The sequence below is a fragment of the Lathamus discolor genome, chromosome 4 (genome assembly GCF_037157495.1).
Source record: "Lathamus discolor isolate bLatDis1 chromosome 4, bLatDis1.hap1, whole genome shotgun sequence".
In the NCBI taxonomy this organism is placed as follows: Eukaryota; Metazoa; Chordata; class Aves; order Psittaciformes; family Psittacidae; genus Lathamus; species Lathamus discolor.
This window is the reverse complement of record NC_088887.1, coordinates 108,057,726-108,074,923: the sequence shown is the minus strand read 5'-3', so window position 1 is coordinate 108,074,923 and position 17,198 is coordinate 108,057,726. Positions and strand designations below refer to the sequence as shown.

The 17,198-nt window shown below is 41.5% G+C and overlaps 1 protein-coding gene across 1 annotated transcript in view; it reads right to left on the bottom strand.

The window, feature by feature from the left end:
* SPATA13 (spermatogenesis associated 13) overlaps positions 1-16,826 on the bottom strand; it is a 75,493-nt gene extending 58,667 nt beyond the window's left edge. The window contains exon 1 of the mRNA XM_065678520.1: positions 16,650-16,826. The gene's annotated coding sequence lies outside the window, so the exon portion shown is untranslated. The remainder of the gene's footprint in view (positions 1-16,649) is intronic.
* Positions 16,827-17,198: the final 372 nt, after the last annotated feature.

Here is a 17,198-nt window from a genome sequence, read left to right as displayed (position 1 = left end):
AGTAGCAAGATGTGGAGAATAACTGCAGTTGTGAATGGAAGAGAACACTAGTTCAAAGAGAAATTAATTTCTGTCTTACATTTCTTGGAGTTATTCTGTGAATAATCGCAAGGAGAATTTTTAATGGCAATATTACATTCATTTCTTGAAAGTAGAAATGCCAACCGATTTCCTTAATAACAGATTTACATAGCCAAGATAATTTTCAAAACCCAATTAATCACTTATAAGGAAGTACAAGGCGTCATATGTCTCATGCAATAATTTGAAATTCAAATATTATTGAGTTCCCAATTATTAATTACATTCATTTTAGCTGAAAGCTCTGCTGGAATCTTAGTGCCAAGAAAATTAACTATATGAGAGTATAAAGAGAGAATCACAACTCCACAATGTTTGACTTACTCTCAAAGCCTTCAGTGAAAAGGAAGAAGCAAGATCCTCACAGCCATACTCTTCCCATGCAAGGGTGTGCTTTTAACATTTTGAGCCTTCTGAGTCAGATACAAAGCCCAGTAAAGCTAAGGGGACTTTCCTCTGCTTCTATAAATCTTTAAGTAAAGGTTATCTTACAGGCTAAATCCAAGTAATTTTCTTAGTCTCAAGTCACTCACCACGAATTTTCACCTAGGATGCTTCCATGTGAATGTTGAATTTGATCATGGTCCTGGGAGGGAGGAAGGGAAGAAATACCCCGTCTTGCTTGGTGGTTTTAAATTTTAGGAGAAACTGAAAATTAAATAATACTACTTGGCATGAGACAATCTCCAGACACTTCACAAGTGCAAAGAGAAGGATTGGGATTCAGATCACAAAGGGAAAAGAGCAACAAAGACACAAATGTGATAAATGCCTTTTCTCGCAGTTTCTGGTACTCCTGCCCATGAAACTGTGCTTATGCTTAGGATATCAGACGCTGTTGTAGAAGACAGACCTAAGTCTGGAGAGCTATATGACCCTTAGCTTCCTGGCAAGACTAGCGGCAAGGTCCAGTCCAGTTTTGCAATTCAGTAACTGAAATATCTTGATGAGGTTCCTGCTTGGAGGACAATAGACCATTATATTTGTACCTGAATTGTAGCTGCAATCTCAGACTCTCCGAGTACTTTACAAACTGGAGTAAGTTAAACTTTTCCTCTGTATGAAGCCTGTTACAATATTTTCAATTTTTTTCAGACTTTTCCTTACATTTTGAGCATTTCAGATTTTGATCTGATGAGCTGAAATGCTGGCACCCAAGATGTGAAGTAGTCAAAATGTAAAAGCAGTGTTCAGGTTTTTGGTGAAAAAAGTTTTGGAGAGCAACCTCCTGAACTTGAAACAATCAGCAGTGCAAACTTGCATAAAAAAATATTATTCAATGCAAATCTTAAGAGTTGATTAAGGCAGAAGCAGCCAAAACAGCAAGAGAAATCTACAGAAGGCCAGATTAACTGCAGTATAATCTTCAAAATTAGCAGGAAATCAGAACTATCCAGGCCTAATGACCTCATTTTTAGAAGTGGAATACTACACAGTACCACCTCCATTCTATGCTGTTTTATCCAGGTTTTTACTATAAAGTATGAAAGTGCATTTTTCCAAAGTCAGTGAGAATTAGGGGCTTATGTTACGCTACCTACACAAGTCAAAGCAGAAATAGGGCAAGTACATCTCAATGGAAAATAACTTCCTTGTCCCAAAATAATTTTTACTGTCTGAAATTATGACAAAGAGGTTTTAAATCACTACTGAGACAAATATAAATATATGGCTTACTGAGATTTAAGCACAGAAACTGAACAAATGTCCAATTGGGTAGAGTCTAGCAAAATTATGTGTTAGATTTGAGTACCTAGTCACAGAATAGAAGGTTGTGTTGAGGTTGTGAGGTACCTCTGGATATCATCTAGTTCAGGAAGCTGTGCTCCGCCTCCTTCCTATGGACAGGGCTGAAGTTGATTAGCCTGTACTTCTCCAGATCCTTCTTGTTGCCCTTGAAGACAGGAGTGACTACTCTCTTCCAGTCCTCAGAAACCTCCCCATGTTACTACAGCTTTTCAAAGATCATCATGACTTGTCTTGCAATGACATCAGCCAGCTCCTTCAGCCCTCATAGGTGCATTCTATCAAGTCCCATGGACTTGTACATTCAGATTCATTTAAATCTTCCCTGAGCAGATCCTTACTGAAGAAAAGTCTTCCTTTCTTCATGTGTTCCCATGCAGAGCTTGGGATTCCTGAAGGTTCATATTACCAAACACCAAACTGAAGAAAGCACTCCTCAGCCTTCTCCATAGCCTTTGCCTTCAGGTTGCTTGCCACATTCAGCAGTAGGCCCACATTTTCTCCTGTCTTCATTTTACCACTGATACACCCTTTTAAGCCTTCTTTGTTGTCCTTTAGGTCCCTCACTGGTTTCAATTCCCTGCGGGTTTTGCTTTTTCTAACCCCATTTCTGCATGCTTGGACAGTGTCTTTGCATTCCTCCCAGGTCACCTGCCCCTGCTTCTACCTCTTGGTGATGGGTTGACCTTGGCTGGCTGCTGGATGCCACCCAGCCACTCTCTCACTACCTCTCCTTAAAAGAACAGAAGGAGAAAACAAGATAGAAAAGCTCATAGGTCAAGACAAAAACAGGGGCATCACTTACCAATTCCTTTCATGAGCAAAACAGACTCCACCTGGGGAAAATTAATTAAATTTGCTTCAATTAAAATAGGTTTGGATAGTGAGAAACAAAGACAAATTAAAACAACACCTTTCTGCCATCCATCCTGTCTTCCCAGGCTCAGCTTCATTCCTTCATTGCACATTTTTCTGCCAGACCCTACCCCAGTAATGCAGGTGAATGGGGGACTGTGGTTAGTTCTGTTCAGTCCATTGCAGCTGGTCTCTGCTGCTCCTTCCTCCTCACGCTTTTCACCTGCGCCAGCGTGGGTCTATTCCATGGGCTGCAGTCCTTTGAGAAGTGTTCTAGCATGGGTCATCTCCATGGGCTTCATTTCTCCAAGATCAACGTGCTCCTGCATGGCTCCTCCATGGGCTGCAGTTCCTCTCAGCAGAATCTGCTCCTGTGTGGGCTCTCAAAGGACTGCAGCTACTTCAGGAAATACCCACTTGCTCTAGGCTAGTCCTTTCCACACGGCAATGTGGATACCTGCTCCAGTGCCAAAATCCTGCAATGTAAACTGAATACAGTCTTGTGTGCTTCTGTTTGATGTTTGAGCTCATCAGGAGCTCCTTGTTCATGCATGCAGGCCTCCTGTCATCTTTGCTTGATTTTCTGCTTTTCGGACTGGACCATTCTAGAGCTTGGAGAAAAAGGTGATTATTGAAAGGCAATCAGCTCTCTTCTCTCCAGGATGTTCTCCCATGGGATTCTTCCAAAGAGATTCCTGAAGAGGCCAAAGTCTGCTCTCTTGAAGAGAGTCTGCTCTTTTGACTGCTGTGATCCTGCTATTTGTCTGGTTTCCTCCTCTCAGGATCTTGTACTTCGTCACTGTTGGTCACTGCAGCCAAAGCTTCTCCCAGCCTTCACGTCCTCAACCAGATCTTTTCTGGAAGCATAAGGAGGTCCAGCAGAGTGTCATTCCTTGCTGGCTTCTCAGTCACCAGTGTTAGCAAGTTATCCTCTATGCACTCTGGAAACTTCCTGGATTGCTTGTGCCCTGCTGTGCTGTCCTACTGGCAGATACAGAAATGGCTCAAGCCCCCTTTGACAACCAGGATTTCAATCCTGTGATGGTTTAGCATCTGGTAAAATCCATGGTTGCTTCAGAATTTCTGCCCTTGATTACTACTAGTTGGAAATCTGTTACATTTCCAGAGGACCATTGTCTCTCTGGAAGCTACTATTGTTTTTTTACAACCACTACCAGCAGTCTCAACCTATACAAAGAAGGCTTAAGAGGGCTTGGACATTAAACACACTGCTAGGAGTAATATGTTCACACTGATAACCTGAGTTTGAGCATGTTAATACAACAAAGCATGTTTCCCATGCTGTCTATGTTCTGTAAATAAAAGATGTGGCTTTCAAGAATGTTCATCGACTACTTTTAATTAGATCAAAATTCATTTGAAAATACAGAAAAAATAGAATAACAGTTCACTTGCCACCATTTAGTGCCATAATTTTTACTATAGTCAGAACACAGAAAAACAACAAAGAAAGAAACTGAAAAGAAAAAGAAAAAAGTAAGCACATCTGCATGCTGCTGTATCAGTTACATTAAGGCTTCTCAGCCTTAACAACTTCACACAATACGAGAAGCAGGCCCTGTAAGAAGGACAATCCTCCCTGCAAATATTTAGGTTAGCAACTGCAAAGTAATCCAGGCACAGCATCATTCATAAGACCAATTCATCACCAGGTCACACAAGGCAATTAGGCCTGGACACGCAATGCAGAGGCGAGCAGATTAACAGCTGCCACCTGAAAAGATGTTTTCAGTGATCCTGGTTTATTTTTAACAATATTTTAAAGCCTTTGAGAAGATTAATTCCTCAGCCCAAGAGCTGAGTACCTCACTGCTGCTAAGGTAAACCAGTGTACTGAGTCCTCAGCACAGGAGCATTCTCTGTAGGACTTGGGAGTAATGCTGATTTGATACTGCTATTGTCAATACACAAAAACACCACTGTCCTTTGCCCCCAAAGTCTGATTTCTTTGTAACAAGATGAAAAGGCAGGGGGGTTGGAACTAGATGATTCTCTCTCTCTCTCTTTCTTTTTCTCATGCTGTCACACAGAAAACATGCAACAGATTACATCCACAAAAGCAAAACCCACTAATGTGTATTCTTCAACAATAAGACCCTGTTTCATAAGGAAGACTGTAAAACTTTCATCAAGGACAGTATCTCTTCAGTACTATCAGTGGTAAGGGAGTTTCTAACACTGATGTTAAAGTGCAGCTGGTAAAATACAAGAAATATATCTATTTTAAAAGTTACCAGATGAGATGTTAATATTTAAATTATAACCAGATACACTGGAGATGAGCAGTGCAAAATCCAGGACAAGATTTTGAGCCAGATTTCTGAACTCATTTTCAAGAGGAAGTTGTTAGGTAGGACCTACTTCGTTTAGACTGAACTGAAAAGCCATCTAAGCAACTCTCGTCTTCAAGTGGTTTAGGAGGAACAAGGAACAAGACAAACACATAAAATTTTCTCCTCTATTGTACTTTCCCTTGTTCTGGTAAACTAAAGTTTAGTCTTCTTAGAGGCTGCATGTAGTATACGCTATTTTGTGTTTCTGTTAGGGCACTTTTCCATGAATTTTCCTGGTTTCTTTCTATTTTCACTAATTCATTTGTTTCTAAATCATACATCCTTGTATTTTACTGAATCCCCATTATTAATCTGTACCTTGGCTGAAGTGTATTCCCTTTGGTTTGATTTTAATCTCCTGCCCAGGTAATGCTGCATCTAGGTTTGAAAATCCAGTCCTGCCAGAGGGTGCTGAGAGCTGGGTGCCTCCAGCCTCGCAGACATAGGTGATGAAAGAGCTGAAGTAACAAACAGGAAGGATGGGTTTCCAGGAGAGAATGAGAAAGGGGAGGGCATTTGGCAGGAAGACGTATGGACATGTATGCAAATTAGGTTTCTGGACTATTGCCCAAGTATTTTAATGATGGTCATAGTTGCTTCTCATACCACTAGGAGGGGATTCTTCTTTTTTTAACAATCCCAATGAACTGTAATACATAACAAATAATTCCTTAAAAGCATGCTGTTCTTGATCTAGCTTCTCCACATGCTACTCACGTTTGATGCTGTCATTCAGATTTTAAGTAACATATTTAACTCATTCAACTCGTTTACAAGCTGGGAATTCAGAACCCTGCTGATGAATGCCACCAGTTTCTCAAACCGTTGTTCCTCCCTCAGCAGCCAGTGCACCAGGAAGTATCATGTTCCATGTTAACCTTTTCTCTAGTATGTTACACAAGTGTATAACTGTGAGGTATTTAGCCAACTTGGCTATTTTCTTCCTGGATAGCTAAACTGTTCCATCAGAAACACAAAAACATTTCAACGACACACACACAAACCACCAAGCATACCAAAGAGCCATGGAGCCCTCAGTCCATTGTTGGGAGGTTACTTTTAATTACAAGGTCCTGATTAGCACACTGGAACAAGGCAACAGCTTACTTCAAACAGTTCCAAAGCACTGTACTTAAAAATGCTGACCTTTGTCATAGGCAAGGACAAGTGACAAAGAGGAAAAGAAAATTGTTTCAGCTCAGAGTGAATTTGAAGTCCTATGAGAGGACTTTGCAGGAACCCAGTAATCTAGAATAGCCAACTTTCAGACAATTTTATAGTATCATAAGCTGCCAAACTCTTCCCAGTAGTCATCCACTTTCCAAACTGCTGTTATCATTCAGCAACTTAATTTTAGACAAAGTTTCTCTACAAGATTTCTCTTTAAAACTTTTGCATTTATTTTATTTTTCTGGTTGGTGCAACCTAATACATCATCATCACTATCATTGTCATAATTATTATTGTTGTGATTATTAGTATTATCATTATCATCATCATCATCATTATCATTATTAAGGTTATTTAGTCTGTTAACTGGCTGAACTATTATACTCATGTGGTTTGCCCAGAGACAGCTTTATCTGCTTCTTAGAAAAAGCACTCTGGCTGCAATTCAGTCTCTGCAACAGTGTTAATGCAGGGACAGATTCTGGCTTCATTTGACGTTCTTAGCTTCAGTTCTTCCATATGCAAGTAGAACATGAGATTACCATAATTAAGAGCTAGACAAAATTACAAGAGAATAAGGAAGTACACTCCTCATCATAGAAATGCTAAGCATAGTAAAAATGAATTCAGGAGCTTTTATAAAGAAGTTTCCTTCATTAGAAATAAGGAAACATCCCACAAAATATGTGGCTTAAGCTCAGCAGCTGCTGCAGTGTACCTGTCCTGCCTCAGGTGGGTAGCTGAGTGAGCTGTTGAACATCTGAACTTTGAATATTACAACAGACTTTTATTTTCTACTGGCCCAAGTGCACAAAAGCCTCCTTTATTTTCTCAACCTAGGAAATGGAGGACATATGAAAGAGAACTTCTGAATATGTAAGCAGTGCTGGGAAGTTTAATCTAGATCTGTAAAATACAAGTGAAATAGAAGCCACAGGGATGATAAATTTATCAAAATCTCTACTCCATAATTTAATCAGGAAAACAAATGAAGAAAGCTGACCAAGATAAAGAATTAATTACTTATTAAATATAGCCGGATGCAGCTGGTGCCTAGTAGGCAAATCAAGGTCATTTTAGCTGGAGCTCAATGCCCTACTCCAATAGGATGGTTTGGGTGAATGAAAGAAATGAGTTGGATTTATGAGACAGCTGGTTCTTGCACACCAAATTAACTCTTACTTGATGCTACCAGTGCATACAGCAGTGGGAAAGCTGGTCTCCAAAAAGCAACGGTTGCTGCCAGCAACATATATAAGGGCAGCCTGTGCAGAAGCAAAGCTAGGTTAAGTGTAACTAAAGTGGTCTTGATTTGTTTAACATAATTAATGAAAACTGGTATGCTTTCAGGAGGGATAAAGCATTTGCACAACAGAAAAAAATATGAAAAAATACAGAAATGTGAAATATGACATTCTGATTGTCTGTGAAAAATCCCGTATGAGATCAAGGATGAGTCTTGCCTTGAAGGCAGGGTCTGAAGTCCCACAGGTTCCATTACAACTGCAGGTCGCACACTTCCCAGCTGACTCTCAGATATGCAGCAAAGATGTAGCACAGAGACAGATATCTCAGACACAAGTGATACTGTCTGAGTGTTAATCTCTCTCATCCCCTCCTGCTCAGAATGAACAGGCTGTATGTATTAAAAGGGACTGAATTTGCACTTATCCTGCTTGGATCCAGGATAAATGAGCCACTGGCACTGTAGACACCAGTCTTTTCCTGGAGTTATTTTGGGCTGCGTGCCCCTTGTCTCTACTTCTGAAACTCAGACTCAAGTAATTCAGCAAATTTTACTGTAAAATCTATGCAGATGTTAGAAACAGAGCCACTAGAATATAGATGTGCAAGCAACTGTGCATAAGGGCCAACCTCTTGCAAAGTCAATGCCATAATATACCAAATATCTGTCAAGCATATGAGTGAATTTGTGCATTTTCACTGTTCAATTCACTTTCTACTTCCCAAATGCAAATTTCTGTGCATACGTATGAGAGTGGGATAGTCTCCAGTTCTCTGGTGACTTCCTTAATGCTGTGCAAAATATGGTTCTCCTTTTAATGATACTTTGACAGGGATGTGTCTCCAGGAGAAAGAAAAAAACCTTTAATCTCTTTTTTATTAGTAACTGTTTGCATTCTGGGTCTAATTTAACTAATGACCTAATAATTATTTAATCGTAAATAATAATTATTTCTCTGTAAATTATAGAGAGCATTAAACACACTATGTCACAAGGCATTGATAAAACAGTTTTGAGAACTTGAAAACGTGGCAATACCTTCCAGGAAAGGTTAAAAGCTCAGCTGTTCCCTATCACATCACTTGTGGTTTTTGGACAGTTTCCATTTGCAGCCTGTCCATTTAGCTCTCAATAGTTGTGTCTTTTCCCTTCCTGGGATTTCATTCTTTTCTACAGCTATTCATTTATCTTGCCAAACTTGGCCTTCACATATCCCACTCTGATAGAAAGTTGTCTCTTGCCGCCATCTTCATAACGGCACATTGTAGTCTGCACAGAAAACAAAGCATACTCTGGATTCCCACTTACTGTACATAGAATCATAGAATCATAGAATATTTAGGGTTGGAAAGCACCTTAAGATCATCTAGTACCAATCCCTCTGCCATGGGCAGGGGCACCTCACACTAAACCATGTCACCCAAGGCTCTGTCCAACCTGGCCTTGAACACTGCCAGGGATGGAGCATTCACAACTTCCCTGGGCAACCCATTCCAGTGCCTCACCACCCACACTGTAAAGAACTTCTTCCTTAAATCCAGTCTAAACTTCCCCTGTTTAACCCGCTACCCCTTGTCCTACCACTACAGTCAATGGAAAGAACTTTTCATTGCCTTCAAATGTAAGACTGCTAGACCCAATGACTAATCAAACCAAACTTTTCAGTACAGTTGTGTGTCCATATATGGTCACACCACTTAGATAAAAAGTATTCTCATCAAACATACTCAAAATTTATTGCGATTCAAAATCAAAGATTGCTGTGGAATCTATGGTGAGATCAATGCTGAGAAACTTTACTGGTTCGGAGATTAAGTGTCCTGGATGGAAATACGAGACAAAGCTGAATTTTCAGAATTTTTTTGTGTTTTACATTAGCAAAAGTTATGACATTCTCCTTCCCTTCCAGTTTCATACCAGGGAGACAAAGGGAAAGAGATAGGGGAATGTTACATGATATAATCTCTCAGACATATAATTCTTTCTAATGATGTAGGTGTTTTCCTTGGTTATTTGGCATAATGTGCCAGCAGTGTAAGTATATATAGATTTAGAAGACTGTTCAACAGACTGGCTGGTGAAACTGCATTTCAGGATTGCTTGGAGCTAGATTAAAATTGTGCTAAGCAACTTTCTATCACAATAACTCATATTATTATCTGTAAGCATGGCTTCATGTAATGAAAATTTTGGGAGGAAAAGTAAGCCATGTGCTGTGTTCCTAGTGAACCACCGGTGTATTTGATTGATATGAATTGAGGTTCAGTCCTGTAAACTATTTTCCTTCTCTTTAAAATAATGCAATTAGCATGAGCGGAGCAGCTCCTCCAGGGCCACATACATACGGTGTTAATACCTTGAGAACACCAGTAAACCCAAAGTTTCAAAAAAGACCAAGTAATACAAAGCACTGTTTCTCTCAGACCCCAGTATTAACCAAAAGACATTTCATGTGGAGGGATGTTTAACAAGTATTTCAAATACTGTGTGACTGAAGGACAGAAAATGTGATGCTTCTATTTAAAAAAGAGGAGGAGGGTTGCAGGGAAATTAACTGACTCTTCAGTCTGATTCTGAACTTGGTAAGATTTTACAGCCAAATCTGAAGGCAAGATTGGCTGAGAGAAAGATGGGGAGCTTTGCCTCAAGTGAAGAAGAATCTTGTACCATAAAGAAGTATATGAGAGGAGACAGGAGCGATACCTTGTGCACAGTGACAAGAGGAAGGTTATGCAATTTCAGGGATCAATCAGGGATCCATGAAGAGGAAAACATGATGTGACAGTCTTTATGAATGTAATAGGAAGGGCAGAAAAGCTTCTGCTGTTTCAGCCTCTGCCTTGTTCAACACAGAGCCACTCAACTGCGCGCTCCTAGTGCTGGAGTTCTATAGTAACGCCTCTCCTACACTTACAGGGCTTAACATGTAGGAGTTATTGAAACTCTGCCTTTGTGAAATTCATATAAGCAAGACTTACAACCAGTGCACCATAACATCCTTCACATTCTCATTACCTCCCTAGTATATCTACCTGGTGTTCATCATTAAAATCATATATGTATGTTTGCTCTTGTGTGTGTATAATTATCCATCACAGCATTCTGAGACTATTACAGTGTAAGACCTAAACATGCATGGCATGAGCCAGGTTCACTCAGTGACTCCAAGCTTATATCAGTATTTTGCAATTCAACAGTATTCTAGGTGAGAACTGTTTCCATTTTCTTCAGGAAAAAAAAAATCTATATTGTCTTAGTAAGTGGTGCCAGTTACCAAAGCTCTACAGGGTCATAAACCTGCCACTTCTAGAAATAAGATAACTGAATAAGCAGATTCAAATTACGGTGATTTTTCTTTTTGCTTCACTTCATTAATTGGCCGGATTTGCCAGGTATTTTGCTTAAATCTAAAACAGACCAAGAAGACAGAAAATAACACTTCAATAGCTTAAGTTGTGCAGTTTGGGCTACTAGTTTTACAGGGTGGAGATTCACATTGTCTTGGCTAAGCTTTGACTATACTGGCCTGGAGGTCTCTCTATGAGGAGATTATCTGTCTGCTGCCCCAACAGTGCAAAGTACAGACCGATTTCCTTAAAGATAGGGTTGCTTTTGCAAGCTGTAAAAAAGGTCTTGAGCCTGCGCCTGCTAGATCGATTCATTACAAAACTGCATTCAAAAGCTGTCCATGCTCCGCGGAGCATATGAAGGTAACTGCTGCTCCCCTACACTGCCACACAGCTGTAATTCTCATCTAGTTGGTAAGCTTGTTAAAACCTCTAATTAAAAACCTCTATGGCCTTATTCAAGCCCATCTTACAGCCCTTGACCTTTTCCCCTCATCTGGGACACATGTGGATGTGGCAGTCTTCCATACCACAGCAGTCATCTCCTAGAGCCTTCATCTTGCCACAAATACTTATGTCTTTGATGCTTATTTTTGATTCAAATAAATAGACTACAATTACACTATTTCATGAAATAAAAAATGTCCAGATCACCTATCTGCTGATCCACAATTGTATCACTGGTGTTTTAAAAAAGTAGAAATTCCAAGATTGGAATTAACAGAGAAAAGATAAAAATAGTGCGTCCTCATTTGTTTACGATAACAATTTTAAAAGAGTCACAAATGGTTCTAATAATCATAAATCATTTCTCCTTCTTCCCTTCTCTTTAAGTGTTCATGCCTCTCATTAAGTAGCACCAGCTTTTTATCTGAATAATTGACAGTTTATCAGAGCTCCTTCATAAACTCTTGGAAATTAATCCTGCTTACATCCTTCTAGGGTTCTGGAAATGGAACATGCAGAGAGTGGCATTGAGGACTGGCAAATCACACTGTTCCTTGTGTGTTGGAATCTAAAAGACAGTTATATATAGATGACAAAAATGCATAAAAACCTGGGTCTGCTAACAGATACAGTAAACAGGCGATGGTCTTTTCAAACCTCATAAGACAACATGTTAACATTCTTATAAGAGGAGAAACAAGATGATGTAATTAAATACAAGATTCTCCAACAAGGTTTGTGGCCCCTCAGAGAGCAGATGACACTTAATGCCACTAGCAGCAGTGATACTGCAAATTGGAAGAAAGGCAACAAGTACAAATTAGTCATGCATGACTTCAGCATGTTTCATTGCTCTTAATTCATTTGTGATTTGTTTGCTGATTGTACTAATCTATCAAAAGACAGAGGGTTTTGGAAAGGATTTACGAAGTCTACAAGGAAATCTTCATTTCCAGCTCTCCCTGAGAAGTGCATCTCACTGATGCACTGTCTTCAGGAATTATGCCCACTAATTTGCTTAATCTATGCTAGTAAGGAAAAACTAACTTGATTTTAAGTTCTCTTATTAGCCTTACCTGTTCAAATAGTACATTCTTCCATCCAGAAATGCAGTCTGGTTGGAAAAGAAGGAATTAGATAATTTGCCAAGAATTTCTAGATGGCAGGTGACTGAGCCCACCAGAGGGTACAATGGGCCAACAAGACCCTCAGGCATGCTGCTGCCATGCACGTGCACATCCTGCACATGGGATGCAGTATGGACATACAGCAAGTCCCAAGTTTTAGCGAGTGTAGCCCATCACGTGCATGAGACAAAATCCCTGTCTGCGGGCAGAATCACATGGCTCTCCTACAGCTTCCCTGGATTCCTATATCTCCAATCAGAAAATTAGGTAAAGTGTCCACGGCACACAGTGCAACCATGGTTTTATGTCTATGACAGCATTCTTCTGGAGAAACACAGAATCTCCTGATTCTATGGTTCTGTGATCTTTCCAGTTAGGTCTGGATGTCTCCATCACTGATCTGGGTCTGGGTTCTAACATAGGTCTAGAGGTCAGTATCCCAGACTGTCACTTTTAGTTACATGTGCTGCGCAGACATGCTCCTGCCTGATGGCAGCATGGTGCTTTGTAATTACAGTCAATGAATTAAAATACAGTTGTGTCTCCACCTAAAAATCAGTACCTTCATCTTTTCATCTTTTTTAAGGCTGGGTCCAGGAAGACCACTGTAAAATTTGAATCATAGCTACACATGAACTACTCTCATCTATGATCTAAAAATTATCTCCATTTAATGTCAGATGCCCTAGCCTGGGGCATGTCTGTCTCCTGTATGTCTGACATCAGAAGGGTCTTATCTACACACCAAAAGAGACAGGTGTAACTTGGCTCTCCATGGAGTGAAGGCAAGGGCTTTCTATCTGTGACTTTCTGGTAAGTGAAGATCATGATAGTCCCATTTCAAAAAATGAGACTTTTATTGATAATACTTTGTTTCTTTCCATCAGAGAGAGAATTTTGGCTCTTGAGTCTGGTTTGGGGTCTATCCATGGGGTTTTACAGAACTGATCTTAAGTAGTTTCAGAACCGTTCCCAGATGCAGCAGGGGTTTTGGAGTTTGAGGACCTCGAGATTAATTTATGTACTCAATTCACTTCTGCTTAACCCCAGATTCACTGACTGTCACACCCCTGTTCAGAGTAGGAGGCCTTGTGCAGGAACTGCAAATCCCTGTTGAATAGCAACATGGTCCCTCTAATCCCTTAAGAAAATTTGAAACAATTTGCAACTGAAAGTGACCGTTCCTGCATTGTTTGTAACCACATTTGGTTAAACAGAAAACCAGAGTCTTCACCCATGAGTGACGTAAGTGACAGCAATTCTCAATCAACAACTCCATGTGATTCCTCTGCTCTAGGCTCTCTCAGGGTAAAACTAGTACAAACAGGAAAGAGAAATGCTGGTCCAAACCAACCAGTCTCTTAGGAAACCACGTGTGAGTACAGTGCAAAGTGTTGCTGGAAAGAGACATTTGGGGATCAAAGCACATGGGGCTCATATAACATTTCCCATTTGACCACTCTACAGAAAGACAGTTTGAGGCACACAGGTGTAAAAGGGACTTGGATTCAGTCAAGCCCATATACCTGATATGGTGTCCTGAAGTGTGTCATTGCAACACCCCCACTGTGGTGGGGGACAGTCTTATTGCAGAAGGGGAAGAATCTAATCGTGAAGGTGCATATCCAGGATTGACTCAGCCCCAAAGTGAAACCAGTAGTGAAGATACCGCCTACATAAATACCTAAGTAAGGTTTACCTTAGGCAAATTTAATACTCATTTGAGGTAGAATCAAAGAACCTTATCCCGGAGCTCCTATCTGTGAGATTAGCTGCAACGAGGCAGAGTATAAGCCCACCAAGATGAGTGGGAGTTCAGTGGGCTTTGGATTCTATCCCATATGAGCTAAAGGCAGCAGAAGTGAGACTCAAAGCAGACCACTGGCCTTTGCCTGTATAGGAAAGTTAGACAGGATAATTCTATTACTAATACAGTTGTAGTAACACAAAGCCCTACTTGAACGTCTTTACTGAACCGCAGGTTTCCATGTGATGAATTAGAGGCCTAAACACAAACACTCAGCTGGGGAAGGAAATGGCAGGAAGGGCTAATGACCCTGGCACATGGCTCAAAGCATGAGAGGGGCCACAGGCTCTCACCCGCTGCCTCCAGTCTTCTTCCAAATCCCTACTGGAGTTGAAGAGGTATAAGTTACTGCCATAGTTTTACCAATAGTTTTTCACGTGTATACAAACCCCTACGCAACACAAATCAGTCTAATTCTAGGATTTAGCAGTAAAACTATTTAGCAATCTTAATTTGCCCATCGATCACACCTTAAGTTCTGAGTTCATGGGCACACAGCTGTCAAAATGCTTCAAGAAGAAATGTCAAAGGGAAGGGGAAAAAAGCAAACCTCCTGACGTTAAGGTTTATACAGGCAGGGAAACCACTGCAGCTGCTTGCATGAAAGAGATGGACTCAGAGCTCTGCATAAGTGCTGTATACGCTGCCCTGAAGCAAAGATACAACCCCGGGCAGCTCTTTGCTCTTTTTCCTTCACATGACATCACTGCGGAGCCTGCAGCATTCCTCGGGAAACTTGTCATGACAAGGTGCTCGCAGGTTCTCAGAGTGGTGGCAGAGCAAGGCAGGTGGTGACGCAGGCTGGTGAGCATGAGCAGGCGTGAAAGCAGCAGCAGGATACAGGTGGGAGAGCTGGAGTAGACCAGGCTGGGGGAGATGTGAGAGCAATGGAGAAGGACTACCACATCAGAGGGGTTGAGGAGAGCAAGGGGTGGGATGAGAGAGCTGCAAAGAGAGCAAAGGGGCCTCTGGGTCACGATGAAGAGGAGGCAGCAAGCCAGAAAGGGGAAATCATGTGTTCCCAAGGGATTCCTCTCTCTTCAGCGCTGAAGGAAAACTTGGGGAAAACCAGAGATCCAACAAGGGAGCAAAGACCTAGAGTAACGTGGAAAATCCAGGTAGAAAGATAAAAAATTCACTGAAATGAAACAGTTTTCATGAAGTTTCTCACAGGTTTTTTTAGAATTAATAAACCCAACCAAAGCAGCACCAGACACTTAAAGCTCACAGAGCGAGCCAACAAACATGCAGCTCACCCGAGGTCTCTCTGTCCTGGGTAGCACTGTGTTTTATTTTCACATAGCTAAATCATTCATGAACAGTTTATCCAATGCATTAAGCATAAACAAGGCTTCTTTTTGCATAGGTATTTCTTCCTACCTCTGTGATTTCATCTCCTAAACCAAATATTTTTATGTGTGGAACCACCCAAAGAAAACAAGCTTGAGGCTTCCCATTAACTACTGTGTTTCCCAGGACTTGTCCTGCACTGTCTGGAGCTAGGGTCCCCTGCCACACATTTTATTATGTGGAGTCTTTCCATTTTATGACTCTTGGAGCAACTGGTCGTGTTTATTGATCTTTCCACACAGCTGTTCTTTTCCTGCAGGAGCACTGGGATGGCTTTTCTGTGGTCTGATACGTGAGGCCCCATGCATCTCTGTTAAAGTGGGTCTGCTGATGTAGTAACAGGACTTGACGAGGCAGCAGCTTTTTAAGGCTCGGGGTTTGTGGGTGTAAAGGAAGCAGAAAATGCTACACACTGGCTTCACTTTCACTGTAAAAAATGTGCTTGTGTGATGAATTCCAAAATCCCATGAGCAAACTAGCCCAAACGAGATTAGCTGTGATACATAAGGATGGGGGGTTGGAATTGAAAGAAATCTGTGCTGGAAAAGCAGGGGTGAGACACGGGCAGCTGCACATAAGGGCAGCAGAGCATCTTCAGAGAACAACTCCAGCTACACTCGGCACAGGCAGCCCCCAGCACATCTCCTTATGTCCATGTCCCAGCCAGCACCGAGTTCCCCTCAGCAGTTCCTACCATTCCTCACCCATCCTAACTAATTTTACCAGATCAGACATGAACAGGAATGACCTCATGTAAATTAAAAAACCTGCCTCATGCAATAATAAAACACACAAGCACTCATGACCCCCAAATAACCCTGAACTAGGGATAACATCGCTTGACTGTGGATTATGTTTCTCAGTTTTCTGAGGGCCATAGGCACCCAGGACTCCAGAGCTGAACACCACTGCCTCTACAACCAAGGTTCAGGTTTAGAAAGGGGACTCTGCCTGCCTGTAGAGGCGCAGAAACACAGCCACCCTTGGAACACAGCAGCAGCAATCACATAGCTACGCTCAGAGGCTTCTGGATGTAACGGGACCGGGATGCTCGTAAGTTAGGGTGGGAAGGGGAAAAGAGCAGGAAAGGAAACTTGTTGGAGAAAAGATCTGTCTTACCTCTCTGCCAACTCCTCAGCAAGCACAGCAGACACCTGCATGTACAAATCCTTCCTCAACCGCAGGTAAAGATCTCAGCACACAGAAAAGCAGGAGTGCTCTTGTTCTCTCCTGCAATGTCCCAAGCCCCCTCTGAGCAGCCCACATCACCCTCCGTGAGGAGCCCCAGCCCTCCAGGCTCCTCCGAGTGCTTGGGGGTCTCTGGAACAGCCGCTGCACCCTGGAGCCGTTCCTGTGCCTCCTCTGCACTCAGGGGGAGGAACAGCTGGAAGAGTGTCAGCACAACACGCTCCATAAATTTCCCCTCAGCCTTCTGCAGACGTAAGTCCTTGAGAAAAATGCCTAAATCCTGTCCTTTGTTGACATAGTAACCACATTTGAGTTTTTGACCCCCTAAGAAGCCATCTGCATAAAGCAATTCATTATGAGAAAGATTTATCCAGCCTGCAGCAGGCTGATTTATGTGGTTTTATTTGTCTAAGGAAGAAATAAAGAGAGTGAATGTTTATACACTAGAGAATTCACACCCAGACTAAGGGGTTGTTTCAT